The sequence below is a fragment of the Falco punctatus genome (genome assembly GCF_963210335.1).
Source record: "Falco punctatus genome assembly, chromosome: 15".
NCBI classification, from domain to species: Eukaryota; Metazoa; Chordata; class Aves; order Falconiformes; family Falconidae; genus Falco; species Falco punctatus.
The window spans coordinates 2,699,660-2,714,785 of NC_137595.1; the positions used below are offsets into that span (position 1 = coordinate 2,699,660).

Sequence of the window (15,126 nt, forward strand, 5' to 3'; positions counted from 1 at the left end):
TTAAACTACAGTTACAGTTGTGCTTTTCTCTCCGAGATGGTCTAAAGACAGAGGAGAGGCCAGGTATGCAAGGAGCGGCTATGTCTCTTGCAAGCTCAAGCAGATAAGCTCAAGAAAGAGACGAACAAGCTCACAGGCCCACAAGGGCACACATACTCTAAATAATTTATAAGTCTGTTGACAACTCCAAGTTGTGCCATGTGTTATTTTGATACCTTATTGTTCAAATCTATAAAGCTCATATCTGTCAACTATCAAGTTCCTGTGTGCCCCAAAGCTTGTTCATTTTTTCCATCTCCATCAGCCGGTCTAATAAAAGATCTTACCTCACCCTGCAGATTTGGCCTCTTTGAAACAATATGGGCTTCTGAATGGCATCTGCCCCAGTCACGCTTACACCTTGGCTGGTTTACACCACCAGTCCAAGTTGTAAAGAATATCCACTGCCAAGGGGCTGCTGCTAACTGCTCTGTATATAAAATATATACCTAAAATACAGAATACTATCAAATACATAATGACTTAAAACAGATTATGGTTTTCTTTTCCCTAGCAAAAATATCTTAAATTCATAAGGGAAATATTTATATTAGTGTTTATCCTTTAAACATGGGAAAGGAAAATATTTGGAGAGAAAAATCTCTTGAAGATACCGCAGTTCTTTTGTATCTTCAGTTTTCAGACCATCACTCACATTGTTTCTCCTCAGTCAGCTCAACAGACTAATTCTATTTAATCCTTTTCTTTTTATATGTAAAATGATACAGTTTAATGCTCCACAGTTTAATATCTGTGAAGTTTTATCTTTATTTGTTTGGGAAATTTGAGTCAGATACTCACCTACTGTAATTTCCAAAGAACAAACAAATGAAAAAGGGCAGTCCATTTTCATGCAAATCCAGCCAGCTGTTTAGCTCAGGCTGCCCTTGCCTTCTGATGTGAGGATCTGCATAAAAACCAAAGTGGAGATATGATAAAATATAAAAGGCTGACAATAACATGCAAATCGAAATCAGTCATTGGAAAACTGTGGACTCATTGTCATCAAAAGAATTAGGTGGCAGAACAAAACAAAAGAGCCCTACTGATAAAAGTAACTATGGTATGATGGCTTTAAAATCTACAGATTTCTTATACCACAAAGAAAATTGAAATTAAACACCTCTCTAGACTGTCTGCTTTTAATCTTTTCTTTCTGAGCTGCTTCCTGACATATTCTCTGTTAACTTTTTATCAAAGGTCATTTATAATCATATTTCAGAGATAAAATAAAAATAAAACCCACATTTCTTTCCTAAATTTTAATCAAGTGCCCAGAAAAAAACCAAAACAACCCCACCTAAAATAAGCAGCAATGTAGTCCAGACACACTGAAATGTTTAGATGGAATATTAGTGGCTCCTTACATTATCAAATCTAGAACTGAGTTTCTGCATATAGTTTTGCTGTCATTTAGAATTACAGTCAATTCTGATGACAAGGTTTGGGTGGTTTTGTGGCCATACAGAATAACAGTGAATCCCCGAATTCTGATACACAACGAGGCAATGATGGTGACAGAGGGTCTTCCACAAGGACAGGCAAAGTGTTGTTTAGCTGTTAGCCATATATGCCCCTGTTTAGGAAGCTGAGAGAATACTTCATCAATTTATTGGAAAATTTTTCTGATAATATTCAACAAAGTACTCAAATCGGTTAAATTTTTTTTATTAAATTCCTTCCTTCCTCATAGAAAAAAAATGGATTTCCAGTGAAATATACTTTTCATTCCAGAGAAACAAAACCAGTTCCCCCAAAATTACAAAACATTTTCATAACTAGACCACCGTAGGTAAAGAAACTTAAGGATTTCTATCTGAAGTTGAACAGGAAATAAATTCCATTTTAACATTTATTTGTATTGATATTTCATTTCTGTTGATAGGGTGGTTTGGTTTTTTTGAAGATAACATTAAGCAACTTGGTTGTAAAATAAGAAGAGCTAAAATGAAGACGTTAAAGAAAGAGTGCAAAACTTGGAAAACACAGGTTTTTAAGGATGCCGGTAAGCCACTCTTAAACCAGCCTGATGCTGGTGCACCAGCAGTAAGCTCAGCTCATGCTGGTGGTGCCATTCTGCTCTGGACCCTCACACCACCTCCCTGCTAACTCTGATTTTAACCATCATGTGTTTTCCCACCACAGTACATGAATCCCTTCCACTGTGCCCGCGTCTTCCCACGCCTTCCCTGTCCCTGCACCTTTGGATGCAAACATCAACCGAGCAGCCCCACGCGCGTGAGCTCCCCAGCCATCACCTGCTGCCGCAGCAAAGCTGCTCAGAGTGGGGACCTGGGCTCCCTGCAGCCTGCACGGCGAAAATACGGCCCTTCCCTTTGTGTTAATACATGCTTGTATTAAAAACTAGGCTAAAAGATTGCTAATATCACATACTGAAAGCACTCAATAGCTAGAAATGCTAGAATTAAAGGTCCCTCTGCAAGTTTAATTTGGCTCTTGCCTGTCTTCACTATGATGTAGTTGTTAATTACTTGCTCACAGGTGGCTTTTCTTTTTCTTTTTTTTTTTTTTTTTTTCCAGAGAAACCCAGTCTCATAAGTGCATAGGAATGACTATGCATGGAAATAAATCAGGATTTTTATTTTGCTGCTGTCTGTAGTTTGTGGATACGCAGTGAATGAGCTGAAAGAAGCCAAAAGGATAAAAAAACGTGTCACCATTTAAGACTACATCTATGTGCTGAAATGAAATCCCATCACCTGCACTGAACAAGTAAGTCCATTTGGGTCCCCAAGGCAGCATCGCTGTATCAGCGTCCTGCTGTGTCTGAGCTAATGAGGCTCCAGCAGCGATCACACACGTGTGCTGCTCTGGGGACAAAAGATGGTACCTCGGCAAAGCATGGCACCCTGCCACCCAGCACGGCAGCTGTTCCCATCCAGATGTGCAACAAGTCACTTGAAAGACCCTGTTCCAGCAGCGGCACCTGCTCGCCAAGGAGCTGTTGGGGGGAACACCTGTGAAACAGCAAACCTGTGGTACCTCAGCAGCTGCATCCCACCAATTTCTTGGTGCTTTGGAAATACCTTCAGCCTCGGTGCCCAATTGTGAAGATCTAAAATGGAGACAACCCATTCCTTCTGCACTAACAGGGTACTTCACTGCTGTTCACAGAAGCACCATAGATTAGTTCATTGTAAAAAGCCATGATGAGAGCATCAGAGGAGAATCCACGAGGAAAAGCCCAAAGCTTGGATGGTGAGTGGGAAATAACAACTCATGAGCATGAGAAGACCACACTTGCTGAAAGAGGAGGAGGTGCCATTTCAGTGCACACTGCATAACAAAAGTCCATACTGTAGTATGCATACATGTAAATATATATATGTATGGTTGTATTAGCATTTTCCTTACTTTTCAGCGTTTAACTTTTCAACCTTTGTGTTTGTTATCTTTCATATGCAATTTTCCAAACAACTAACAAGTCAAGACTTAAAAGCATTTAGCCTGCTGGACCATACAACCTTCCTTCACTTCAGCAGCAGAGCTGGAACAGCTAGACTGTTTGTAACCACCTCCTGTGCCCTGGCTTACAATGTCCCCTGTGGTAGCAGAAAGCTTTTGTACATCACTATCGTTATAGACATGGGAAACGTACAATTTCATAGGATCCTTTAGGTTGGAAAAGACCTTTAAGGCCACCCAGCCCAGCCCCTAACCCAGCGCTGCCAAGCCCACCGCTGAACCGTGTCCCCAAGCACGGCGCCTGCGGGGGTTTTGAGCCCCCCCGGGGACGGTGACAGCACCCGGTCCCTGGGCAGCCTGTCCCCCTGCCCGGCCACCCTTTCCGCGAAGGAATTTCTCCTGAGATCCCCCCTGACCCTCCCCTGGCACAGCCTGGGGCCGTTCCCTCTTGTCCTGTCGCTGGTTCCCTGGGGGAAGAGACCGACCCCCCGGCTCCAGCCCCCTCAGGCAGCCGCAGAGCGATGGGGTCCCCCCCGAGCCCCGTTTCTCCAGGCTGAGCCCCCCCAGCCGGTGCCGCAGCCCCTTCCCCAGCTCCGTGCCCGTCCCTGGACACGCTGCAGCCCCTCAGGGTCTGTCCTGTAGCGGGGGCCCAGCCCTGAACCCCGCGTTCGCGGGGCGCCCCCAGTGCCGGGCGCAGGGGACGGGCGCTGCCCCGCTGCCGCTGGCCACGCCGGTGCTGGCACAAGCCGGGATGCCGGTGGCCGCCGTGGCCACCCGGGCATAGTGTTCGCCAGAGATTCAGCACCAAGAAAACAATACTGGATTGGATGGGTTTGACGCAGCCCCTGAACCAGCAAGAGGCGACCCGGGGGCAGAGGCAACAGCCCCCCACCCTCACGGCCATGCGTGGCGGGAGCAGCCCGGCAGTGGTACCCCCCCACAGAAAGGGGATTGCTCTGTGTGAGTGCCGCATCCGCACTGCGGTCGGCGTGGAACTGCGAGGAGATGGATCAGCCTCAGTGCAGATGGACTCAGCAAGTGCAAACAGATTTTTAACATGCGTATAAACTAGGGCACAGGAGGATTTTTTGACAAGAACAAAAAAAAAAAAAAAAAAAAAAAAAAAAGGAGCCGAAGTAACTACTTACCTGCTCTGAAGCCTGGAGGAACTGAAGCTGCTCAAAAAAATTATAATTTTGAAGTCTGTGAAAGAACATACTTTCCCACAACCTCTTAAAAAAAAAAAGAAGAAGAAGAAGAAGAAAAAAATCTATTCGTTTTAACAGAAACTTCTAAAAAACCCACTTAACTCACAGTTGGCACAGAAAATATCACCTCCAACATTTGAAGTCTGCCAAAACTCTAGGCAGATTCAAGCAGGGAGTTGAAACACCAAGCGCCGGGCAGCCGCCACAAGTGTGCAGCTTTTAGCCACTGCAGAGGAGACGCTTCAGGAGCAGGGAGATAAGAGCAGCTGTAAATTTGTGGAAGTGAACTCTTCTCAGCTCTGGTGACTGTATGGTACCTCTGACTGCCTAATTTTGATTAGGACTGTGGATGTCTCGATCGCCATCGCTCAGTGTTAGAAATCACCCTGCTGAGGGCTTTCCTGACAGGTGATGGAGAAGGTTGATGATGGTGCACAGGAAATAAAAGCCCTCAGGCATGATGTGAATGGGCCAGGAACCCAGGAGAGCAAAGGGTCCTCAGTGCCCTGGCACCGGAGCGAGAGGCAGAGTAACCCCACCTGCAACAGTGTGGGGAGGAAGGTAGAAAAGATAAAAAAACCAAGGCATGATACTTTGGAGATGCCAATTGCCTTGGAGGGAAGGATGCTCCTTCCTTCTTGAAGATCCTGGAGGACCATCTCATTCCTGACCAACCTCCATCTCTTCTCCGACCGATTTGTTTTGGTCACAGCCATGAAAGATTTACAGTTCTTTCAGAAGTGATATGCAAGTCAGTAAGTTTGCCATAGTGAGAGCAAACATCAGTTTACTTGAGGACAATTATTTTATTGAAATCCATTGCCCAAGCCTGGATTTCAGGAATCATGACTCAGCAGGCCTCAGGAAATAATGAAATTAGCTCTAAAGCCAGGAGTTTTTAATGAGAGTGAGAGACAGAGCCTTTTTTTAGCTTCTGGTTTACAAAACCCAAGGTAATTTGATACTAACAAACTAGGAACTCACTTTCCCTTTTTTTAATGGGAACCAGAAATGCCCAGCTGGACACCACTGCTGGGGTCCAGCAAAGAGGGCTTTAAATAGCTGGTGGGTGTGCATGGCAGTAATGTCACCAAATCAGAGCCCAGTGCAAATTAGTTCTCATGCCTACATGCATTTATTCAAATCGTGCCAGGCACCCAAAACTGCTCCTATTAGCACCAATACCATTTGTGACACACAATACAGCTCGTGGGTGTTGCAGAAGCATCTCGAGGACTCAAGCAGACTGGCCATCCTCTGTGCTAGGTACTGGAGAAAAACATTTGAACAGCAGCAAGAGGGTACACAAATACTCAGCGCTGAAAATAAGTCATTTAGGAATAAGTACATTTTTCTTGTCGTTTAGCACAACATGAAAGTTTTGTGTCAGTTTTTATCCTCACAATGTGTTCCTAATATTGTCATCGATAGCAGCAGTTAGCATTATACCATTTTGATAGAAAAAAAATTCAACTCCTATTTTGAACTTTTTAATCTTTTCCTATGTGCCAGAAAGTAGAATAACCAAAGCTTATCTATTTATGCATGTGCCTAAATCTTCAATGCATATATAAATTTAAATCTCATTACACTATAACACACTGCTTTAAAAATACGGATACATTTTAAGAGTCTGCTACACATTTTTATCAAATAGGGGGACTTAATTTTTATTTTTCTTCCACATAAAGCCAGTGAAATCCTGCATGTTAATACTTCAGGAAAATAAACTTGTGTAAAGATTTGCCTATCCAAAGTACAGTATAATTTAAATTTAAATCCCTCAGAAACCCAAAGCACTGTGTTTATAATATGAGAACAGCGGGCAGTCATGCCCTTGACTGGAGGGCATGTCATCTAGTCCTCTCCTTCTCTGCAAAACCATCAGGCTGGCAGTAGTGACAGATGAACAGCTTACCATTAATTTCTCCTCTTTCATGCCTTCAATCCAAATGGTGCATACTCTCCACAGGGAGGCATCAAGGTCTTTGCCTTTATTTCTCTTGCATACTCGCACTGACTTATAAATCAAGTGCAGATAAGAAGAGAGGGCAAATATCAATCTTTTTTTTTTTCCTGGCCAGTGCCCACTGGCACACTACTAAGCTTTGACTGAAAGGTTCTTCAAATCTTTATGTGATTCATAGGCAAGAGAGTGCTCTGTGAGGACAAAACAACAAAGGAAATTTGAGAGAGAGGATTTGTATATATTGGCTTATAAATTAGAAGCGTCCTCTCTGCAATGTTTAAATATGGGTTACCAAAAAAAAAAAAAAAAAAAAGTGAATCTAAGTTGTTATTACTTTATTGAAAAAAATGTTTGTGGAATATAAAATAGGCAGCTCTTCTTGCATGCAGCCGCTGGAGCAGCTCTAATCAGAATGTTGTATTTTCCCAAACTAGGCTGTCTTGTGGGGGGCATCCCTCCTCTTTGCCACTGAAGCAATTCGATCCTTCAAAACAGATTGGCTCTTACTGCTTTCCAGCATTAATGACTAGCTTTTGTCTCTCTTAAAAAAATAAGAAATCTTATTTCAATTTAAAAAACAAAGGGCCAGATCTACATCCCACGCAAACCAGCGCAGCTATATGGGCTCATCTGCAGCTCTGCTGATTGGCAGTAGATGGAAAACTGTCCCACAATGTTTTTTAAGTACAGCGGATAAAAGTTTGCTAACTATATTTTCTTTGAAACTGCTGCTGCACCTTTCGAAGTTCAAAGAAAATAAAGACTTTTTTTTTTTTTTTAAACTAAGTTTCACAGACCATCTTAGTTTGCAGTGATTTGGGGTGTGTGTGTGTCATTAGAGCCTTGCATACTAATTCTGTAAGCAATCTGCCAATGCAACGAAGGGATATGGGTCTTCCTTCTCCTGCTCTTTTTTTTTTTTTTTCTTTAAGTGAATTACTAGAAGAATTTTCTTTTCAGTTACAATAAATTGATCTTGCATTTAAAACATATATTAAATCATTGGTGTGAGTGATGCAACATTATTAGATGTCAGGAAATAATCTATATTATGATAGTTGTTGACAAATGATAATATTATTTTCGGGCTAAGCATGAGGTGTTAATGCTGCTAAATGGCTGCAAATGTTGACGTTAAAGGCTGCCTGCTGGCCATTTCCAGGTGACATATCTGGGGATTCGGGGCTATTTCATTTTCCAGCCTTTTTTAAGGCTTCAGGCCCCATCCATAAATTACAGCTGATGACAAAAGTGGAAGCTAACAGTGGCAAAATTAGGCCCACAGGCAAAATAATTATATATACAGCCTTTAGCAGTGAGGGAGAAAGCCATCAATCAGCCCCCAATTATTCACTAGTTAATCAGCTCTGCCCTTCCTTTATTGAAGGGTTACAGTGTAATTAAGTTGGCAGCATCCTTTTAATTCATCAAACATACAACACATGGCGGTGTTTGCTGCAATCAGGGGACAGCACCTTTGTGTGCCTGACCCCTAGCACTGCTGTAGGAGAGGAGGAAAAACTTCAGAGGTAAGAGAGACTATTTATGTGAGAGCAGAGCACCCCGGCCAGGCATCGCCGTGGCGCAGAGCCACTGCGGAGGGCAGGCAGGGCTGGAACAGCATCCCTGTGTGGACCGGCATGTTAAACACCTGCGTGCATGGCCACATAGGCTCGGTGGGTGCAACCACTCCAGAAAACCTGTAGTTAATCGCATTATTCTCGTATTGCTTAGGGCAGGTGGCTCTAGACCACGGTGTCTGTGGGTGTATAAAGCCCCGTGCCCCTCTTCCCAGCAATCCCTCCCCAACAGCGGGGCGAGAGCCGAACATCCCTCTGTGGTCCCTGGACTGATGGTGGACCACAACTTCCAGGCCCATCAAACCAAGCACAGCCGATATATACATTCACCCAAGAAATGACTTTACAGAAACCAAAAGCAGTTGTTTAAAGGCAATGTGGAGTTTTGTGTCCTCTCTCAGGTTAATAATGTTGGATTTCCATATTATACAGCAGATTAGTATTTTCAGTGGCTTTTGCCAGTAAGGAATTTTTTAGACATTGATTTTATCTCACCAGTAATGGAAATTACTCAAGATATCACACTTTTTTTAACCATACTAAATTTTAACCTATGAATGCATGCTATGGCTATGGCCTCTGTGTTTGCACGTAAACCCAAGTATGTTACACATTGTGTGTGTGTCTTTTTTTCTCCCTATATTTACCTGACCATAAATCTGTTTTCCTGCCATTTACTTCCTGCTCACGGCATCCTTGGAGATGCTGAAATGTCCTAAGTGTCCTTCCTACCTTGCAGAACAGATACAGAATTATTTATTCATAAACAAGCTCTGTGTTTCTAACCTGCTTGTAATAATGAAGCTTTATACAATCATTGGCTACAACGCATGATGTGGGCAAACAAACCCAAACCCCTCAACATCAGAATGCACTGGGAATCTCAATGTTCAGAGGTGTTGGCTTTTTTGACAAAAGTCTTTATTGCTCTGAAAAGTGAAAGAGCATTACCCTGCTGGACAATCATTATCAGTTATTTTGCCTCATTTGGTCTGTTTGAAGACACTGGGAAATTTCTCACTATATACCAAAATATCTTTCCTAAAGATGCAAAAACTAACATTTTGTTTTGTTTTCATTGTTTTGGGATATTTTTTTTTGGTTGGTTTATTTTGGCAAGGGGTGGGGTGAGATTGGGTACATGACACGGACAAGCAGAAATCACATGTCTATCCAGAAATCTCCAAGACACCAAGAGTGCAGCCTTGACCAGATTTGGCCAACAACCACGAGTAGCCCCCACAGCAATCCCTTCTGAACCTTACCCTGCTCATTTGCACATTATCTAGAGCCTCACCCAAGAGTTAGAGTGATGGGTAAACACAAAAGTTAGACATACTTTGTGCTATTCTCCCTTTCAGCAATTTTACCCCACCAGACACCCTATAGTATGCTGACTTTGCAGCATCCCACACTCTCTGGAGCTGGGAGCTCAGCCCAAGAGAGGAAGGACAGAAGGTGGAAACACCAGCTGTTCTGGCCAGGAACTGTTATTGTCTTAGTTAGCAGTATGGGTTTCCCCAACAGCAAAGAGAACCTGATGTTCTTAAGTCACTTTGGCTTTTTTGACCACTAAATATCCATTTGGACAACATGCTGCTGTCTTAGTCTAGGAATCAGCTTGGTTTGCCAGATCCCATGGAAGGAGAGCTCTTGTTGACAGCCACTTGCAGAGATTTCCGACACCGACCTGCTCTGCCATGTTCCATTCTCCTAACGGTACTGGAGACTAAACTGAGCCACCAACATATCAATGTGAGCTACCAAAGGATCTGCCCCAGCAAATACATTAGCATAAAGTAAAAGTTATTGTCTTGCTACCAAAATACTAGTTATTTCTTTATTTGTCTCCTGGTTGTACGCACACCTCTTTTTGCTCTTTGGGTTGTTTTTTTCATAGCAGAAACTCGAGCTGCACAATTTAGATTCTGCATTATCGCAATGTAATAAGTATCATCTTTTCCCAAAGAAAAAGTGTGCCATATTGCAGCCAACCTAAGTCACAACTCAAGACAACACAATCATATCATAATATAATTTTATACAATGAGATTGTATCTGTTGTTATTGAGGGTCATTGAATTCCGTCTGTCAGTGTTATGTTATTGAATAAGTTAAAGTAATAGTTTGTGCTGATTATCAGAAAGTATGTTTAAAAACTGTCACTGTGTTTATATCCTTCAGGGTTGCATTTGAATTATGCAGATAAACAGGATCAAGCAGTGTGATGTAGTGAAGTACCATTCCTGATAGAAACTGCAGAATAAAGTTGTTAGGAAATTTTCTGGAAAAAAGGGATTTTGTACATGTTGGCTCTGTTTTAAATAGAATAGACTTGGTATACATAAAGCACATTTAGATTTTTTGAGGTTAAGCATACACTGTATACTCAGACAAAAAACAATGACCAAAAAAGAAAAGCTTCATCATCCATCGTGAAAAGTTACACATAAGCAAAAATATTTTTGTGTATTAATTTGAATGTTAAAAGTATTTTAAAATTATTCAAACCCATCAGGTCAACATGGTCAAGGAAAACATTTTTGTGGACAAAATTCACGTTAGGATAAACTGCCATCTGCAATCTTTAATTATGCTATAAAAAATTTCCTAACAGTGAGTAAGAATGTAAACCACATCATATTTTTTCCTAACTACCTAATTTTTCCATTTTAATATACAATTTAAAATTCATTGCATCTTGGTTAATTAAATAAATTATCCATTTGGAAAAAAGACAATTCAGTGTGCCTACTGGAGCTGAACACAACAGCGTCAGTTGCAGTTGTGTATTTTGTTTAATTTGAGTAACATTTTGTTTTCATATATTTTCTATTAAGAATATTTTAGTCATGTTCCTATGAATGTGTTCACTTTTTTTCATGGGCAATTTTTAAGTAACAAGATAATGAACACTAAAGAAACACATATTATATGCAAATTTTTTCTCTTGGCTGATAGGCTTAGATAATATACTGAAGTATAACCAGCAAATGCACTAACACTCCCACTAGGTTTCCAGTTGAGACACTGCACTTGGGTTAAGCATACAATTCTTCTGTTGCTGGTAAGACACATCACCATCTTGTCCAGCAAAATTTGGAAGAGTCCTTTCTAATTGCTGTTTTCTAGCGATACGTGTATTCCTAAGAATAAAGCAAAGCTATGTATGGCATTGCTTAGAAAAATAAATAAATAAATTAAAAAAAAAAAACACATAAAAAAGAGGACAAAAAGAAAAGTCAGTTCACCTTCAGTTTTTACATAACCAAGAGTAGATCTTGTTTAGCATACACGGTCATAGTCTCTGTCTGGATATTCATATTTACTTATGCAGAATTCATAATCAGATGAATTCAAGTGCACACACTAAGAGTTCCCAAGATAACTTTGAATCTAAATACATTTACTGTATCAGAGATACTGAGGATAGAGTGGCATTAGAGGGCAAAATGCCTTGAAGCATTCTGGTAATACTCACATGACTCCTCTTTCCTCCTCACAAAACCACATTTCAACTATCTATTACAAGTCCAGAAAAGACATGATTTGGAATAGCTATGAAAGTGCAACAATTCATTAATCTGGAAACTAGATATTTGGAATAACTCCTGGACAGTAACAGAACAAGCACCAAAATGCAAACTTTTGCATGGACAATAAAAACTACGTTATATATGACTTTCTAAGCAAGCACCTTGAAATAATATTTGAGGAAAAATAGGATTCCTCATAGACAATTTCAAAAGAGGAAGAACAGATTAAGACATGGAAGTGAATTGCTGCGATTAGCACACAAGGTGACGAGTGGTCCCGTTCTTTCACACAGCAAAGTTTCCTACTTGTTGATCCCATGGCAGAAATATCACCTTTACTTTTCCGAAAATAGAATCCAGGAAATGTATTTGTTAAAAGGATAAAAGCTACAAACCCCATATGTAATAGGTATCTAAGTGGCCCAAGGTGACATCACACTGGCCGATCCCTCACAACACTGCATGATTCATACCGGAGAATTACAGGCAGAAGCGTAATGTCAGCTGACGATGAAAGGAAGTAGAAACCTTTGTATTCTCGTCCTATAGACTCCAAGGGGAACATGAAGCTGAAAAACTACATTATGTATATAAGATACTTGCATGGCTTTTAAGAGAGGATTTTTCTTTGCCTTCATGCAGCAAGAACGTGTTTCAGCCTAATGCATTAGATTCATTTGTTTTGTTGAGTCCAGCTAATGGGATGAAGATAAAGTGACTTCCAGGCAGAAAACCTTGTTAATCAAAACCAATTTGGGCCACTTGTACATGTTGTTCTGACTTTCCAAGTAGGAACATCCATTTTTCACAAGAAATGCATGTGCATGAAACAAAAAAATTGCCACAGATTGCTTCATTTTTGGACAGCTACTCATAGACTCTGTATGTTAATGGTTTATCTGAGACAACATCTATAGACAGGTTTTTCCTCCCTAAAACAAAAGCTCCTGATCTCTGGGAAAGACTTCTCTCTATTTTAAAGGCTATCTCCAAGAAGCAGTTCTAAACAGATTCACTTCTTGATATCTTTTGCACAAATTCGTGTAACTGGATTGCCTACTGGAAGCCAGGTTCACATCCTGGAGGGAAGAAAACCTGAGGAAAATCACCTAAAACTGTGCTTAAAGCAGAATAATTGTGTATGTTGTGGATCCTTGTGGTACCTTAATGATTGGTAGCTTGACAGCTTTAATAGATTATCTTGAGCGACAGGGTGGGGGACTGTGCCACCACCGAGGCAGGCACGAGGATGGTCTAAGCGGCCAATAAGCATTTTGATCTCTTTGGAAATATCATCTTTTCCACAAATTATTAAGACCGTATGCCACAATAAAAGACACTCAGAAGGAGAGACTGTTAATATTAAAAAAAACAAGCAACAATAACTGATGAAGCATTCTAATGTTTGTGAGTCAGAAGTAAATGTAAATTTACCAGGGACATTTATTAAAAGTAAAAGCAGAAAGGTGTTGAAGGCAACATCTTGCATTTGTGTAAAATGCATAAATTAATGAATTCTTCACAGAAGCATTTTTTATTTTAATTATTAAATCCTCTCTTACCATTACACCCCAAACAAAGACATTAAAAAAAGAACCAGGCCATATTTCCTCTTTTACCTGTTTACATAGTCCCCTGCCTTGCTCTTATGGTGTATTTACATTTAATTATGAGGTCAGAGTTAAAACCTTATCACTGTATCTATTCAACTGCCAACACTTGCTAACACTTCACTTACATTTAAACATTTTTCCCTGGGATGATGCACCTATTAATAAATTGGTATAAGGGCCAGCATCCTCAAACAGAATATTAAACACCGCCACCTCTGAAACCCACCTTGTATGTGGTGCTGCTAAGTTACATTTGAGCAGCACACTTTTTTGGTAGCCTTAGATAAACATAGCAGTTGGAATTCTCTCCTCCATTTCTACAGCTGGCAAAAGGAGTCATAGAATCACAGAATCATGTAGGTTGGAAAAGACCTTCAAGATCATCAAGCCCAGCCCTTAGCCCAGCACTGCCAAGTCCATCACTAAACTGTGTCCTCAAGCACTGAATTTTTTGAGCCCCCCCGGGGACGGTGACAGCACCCGATCCCTGGGCAGCCTGTCCCCCTGCCCAGCCACCCTTTCTGCGAAGGAATTTCTCCTGAGATCCCCCCTGACCCTCCCCTGGCACAGCCTGGGGCCGTTCCCTCTTGTCCTGTTGCTGGTTCCCTGGGGGAAGAGACCGACCCCCCGGCTCCAGCCCCCTCAGGCAGCCGCAGAGCGATGGGGTCCCCCCCGAGCCCCGTTTCTCCAGGCTGAGCCCCCCCAGCCCTCCCAGCCGGTGCCGCAGCCCCTTCCCCAGCTCCGTGCCCGTCCCTGGACACGCTGCAGCCCCTCAGGGTCTGTCCTGTAGCGGGGGCCCAGCCCTGAACCCCATTTTCAATGTGCGGGCGCTCACACTGGAGTGTTTAGGGTGTATATGCTGGCTTTGGCCCCATCCCACGCCACAACCCCACGGTGCCAGGGCAGCGGGTCCCTGCAGCCCAGCACAGCTGGCAGAGGCGTTACAGCCCATGGCGTTACAGGGTGATGGGCACCACCTGGGCACTGGGGTTGGTCTTGTTCCTCGGTGAAAGTCTCACACGGCAGACCTCCTCAGCAATGCCTTTTTGCCAGAGGTGAGGACGGAGCAGCACGCAGCCGAGGCCACCCTGGAAGCTGCAAGGGACAGGCCTGGTCAGCGCTCCACAGGCTGTCCGCAGAATGGGGGGCGTTAACAGGGCCACAGAAAATGCTCCAAAACACCCATTTCTGAATGGCCCCGTGGGAGACACGCACACCAGCTGCCTGCCATGTCTGATGATTTTTTGGGTCTGTTTTTGTTTTGTTCTTTTTAAACAAGAGCACTGTGCAGTTTATGCTGTGCTGTCTAGCAGGAGCTCACACCACTAGGGCTGCTGCTTGCAGTAGCTCACAGCAGTAAATCTTCACCCCTTTTACATGCCAGCGTCTGTATTTGCCTTAATTTCTCTTTGTCCTTGTTCTTGGGAAGCAGAGAGGCCGCATGCAGTACAGCAATAGCACATTTAACACCACGTGCCCTCTTTGCAATTTCAGACAAACCAGTTGTCAGACAGCCCGTTGTCACCCAGGCACGCGTGAAACACTCGTTCTAGTCCAGAGGTTTAGATTTCCATCTATTTACAGCTCCTCAATACCGGGCTAAAATCTCTGAGCAAAACTCAAAATCTGCTTGAAGAGGGAGTGAAGTATGTCAACAGAAAGTTTTGCACAGTTTCAAATGAATTATTAAATCACCTTCTGGAGCCCGCAGAAAGAAACCCAATACTGCCCTTGGGATTTCAAACTCCAGTGAAC

At 42.4% G+C, this 15,126-nt stretch overlaps 1 long non-coding RNA gene across 1 annotated transcript in view; it reads right to left on the minus strand.

Annotated features, from left to right (window-relative positions):
* Window positions 1–15,126, minus strand: part of LOC308054115 — a 118,631-nt gene that overhangs the window by 35,723 nt on the left and 67,782 nt on the right. Inside the window, exon 2 of the long non-coding RNA XR_013923970.1 lies at window positions 841–946. This is a non-coding gene — a long non-coding RNA (uncharacterized lncRNA). The remainder of the gene's footprint in view (window positions 1–840; window positions 947–15,126) is intronic.